Here is a 2772-nt window from a genome sequence, read left to right as displayed (position 1 = left end):
GCGGTACTGACAGTAGGTGTCGTACATCGGATCTTCTATACAGATGTCCTCGAGGTGGGGAAGATCTGGCAAAGTTGCTGCTGCTCGGTTCGGGACGACGTTAGTGGCCTTGGATGCTGGCCGCAAGACGACACGTTGATGAGCTGGCAGAGGAACGTCACTGATGATTCGGCAACGGACCCTGGGAACGATGATCGTGTCTCGGCTGTCGTCGTCGTCGGCTATGTCGATCACCTCTGGACAATCGACCGGATGCAGAACTGGCGTCGGAGCTCGCGAGAGGTCCGCGTGGTTGACCTCTTTAGGAGGGTTGCAAGGGCAACCGTATACAGAAACGTAATCGGACGCGTCACACGGAATGTGCTCGGTGGTTCCCAGAAGTTCGGTCCACTCGGTAGTGGCAATGATTTGATCGAGCACCGCTTTATTTCTCAACGCGCGTCTCAATTTAGCAAGTTGATACTTGCGTCCCGCTCGACGTGGGCGTCGCATGGGTAAGGAATAGTAATGATGGAATATTAATAATATAATGAAAATGAACTTCCACTTGTTATTAACCTTTTTGGTAGTTAACTCGCTTCACGTCTATAGTGGCGGCTCAGCGTTTCCACTGCGCACTTTAGACCAATTCTAGACGTGGCACGAGAACTTCTCTATGACTCGCTTCAAATTCCTTATTGGCGGCTCAGCGTTTCCACTGCGCACTTTAGACCAAGTCCGGATATGTCACGAGTTTAATATATTCGATGCAAGAACTGAATTGGAAGATGGTGTTGAACTAACACAAGAATAACAAGATCGAAGCACTGGTATAACAACGATATATTAAATAAGAACTGGTAAGTACACTGGTATACAATATGTAAGTAGTATTATAATAGGAGTAGTAATTGGATTAATGAATAATGGATATTGTAATATGTTATAGGAATAACGTATGAGAATTAGGACTTGAGTTGAGTTGAGTTAGAGTTGGAATTGGAATTGGAATTAGGAGTGAAGGATCGACACACTTCACTATCGCGGAGCTAGACTGAACACGTCTGCTCTTGAAGTCGGAAGAAGCCGGACTGGCGGCTGAGGCCAGGTTGGCACGACTGCTCGAGTCGCCGGTCGGAGGCGGACTGATGCAAGCGTCCGCTCTGCCTTGCCTCCTTCGTTCGGAGTGGGGATAGCTGACGCTGCAGTCTCTTTGTTCTTCAGTCGTCGGAGTGGGAGAACCGCTGACGCAGCAGCGTCTTCGCTCCCGGGGACTGCACGTGCATTTCTGCTGACGGTGCAGTCTCGTGGCTGTCCTATTGCCCTCTACGAGCGTGGGACTGCTGATGCAGCAGTCTTTGGACTTCTCGACGTTTCTAGAAGCTTCTAGATGCTTCCAGAGTGATGCAATACTTTATTGCATTATGTGTCGTGGTGATGGGTTGAAACTGAGGTAAGGTGTTGATCAAGGTGAAGTTATGGTGATGGGTAGAGACGGAGATAAGGATTAGAACAATAGAATAATGAAATCTTAATACTATGCTCTTATGTCTAGGGGACGGTGTGTGGATCTTATGCAGATCAGACCTTGTATACATAGTGTGTGTACAAGGCCAACGTCGTACATCGGACGACGTAACACCTCCCAACGCGGAAAAGAAATTTCTTACAAGGAAGAAATTTCTTGCTCAACACTCGATCACACACTCATTCATGCGACGCATCGTCCGGGGGTACTCCGCGCAGGGAGCACAGTTCTCGGTGAGTATTTCCTATATTTGTACGAAACACTGGTCGCACTGAAATGTTGTCGGTGTCGGCACGTGGGGCTGGGGCTGGTTTTGTAATGTCCGACAAGTCGTATTCGCAATGTTCATTTTTCGACTGTCTTTTCTCGGGGTTTAGGGTGGGTGGGGAATCACTGGTGTCACTGTCACTTTTGTCTTTTCTTATCTGCGTCCAGATGAGTGTCACGTTTCGCTGACGCGGGGTTTGCGTTAGATTATTCGGCGCACGCTTGAGTTTGTTTGCATGTACAATCTTAAAATGGTTCCCTACTTTAATTTTTACATTGTTTGAGTCTAGGATGTCGCAAATTTCGTGAGGACCCGTATATTGCGCATCGAATTTGCCCTTGCAGGGTTCTTTGAGTAGGAATACTTGTTCTCCCACCTTGAATTCTACCGGGTTAATTCTTCTGTCGTAGTATGATTTTGATTTTCTTTTCGCGGAGACTAAGTTTCCGCGCGCGCGAATCTGGGTTTCGGTTATCTTTCTTTGCAATTGGGAGAGGTAGTGGGTATAGGAGTCGTTTTCGCATTCGTAGGAGTAGGAATCGGCGGATGGGACTCGTGCCAAAGAGCCGAATACTAACTCGTGCGGCGTGAAATCTGTGCCCTCGTGGACACTTGTATTGTAACTAAACATTGCCAAATCGACCCATTTGTCCCAGTTGTTTTTGTGGACGTATTGCTTCAGGTATTCCGCTAAGACGTGGTGGGATCTCTCGATTGACCCGTTGCTTTGAGGGTGGAAGGCTGTTGTTTGCAGCCGAGTTATTCTGAATCGTTTTGCGATGGCCTTCATCAGGGAACTTGTGAAATTGGCTCCTTGATCCGTTAGGATGGCTTTAGGTGTTCCGAAACGGCAGATAAAATTGTTTATAAATGCGTCCGCAGTGCTGATGGCATCGGCGGATTTAAGAGGGATTGCGGTTGAGTGTTTCGTTAATAGATCCTGTATGGTTAAGATGTATGTGTTTCCGTCGTTGGTTGTTGGAAGGGGCCCTACAAT

This window comes from Lasioglossum baleicum, unplaced genomic scaffold, assembly GCF_051020765.1.
Source record: "Lasioglossum baleicum unplaced genomic scaffold, iyLasBale1 scaffold0101, whole genome shotgun sequence".
NCBI lineage: Eukaryota > Metazoa > Arthropoda > Insecta > Hymenoptera > Halictidae > Lasioglossum > Lasioglossum baleicum.
Note: the sequence above shows the minus strand (reverse complement) of the source record.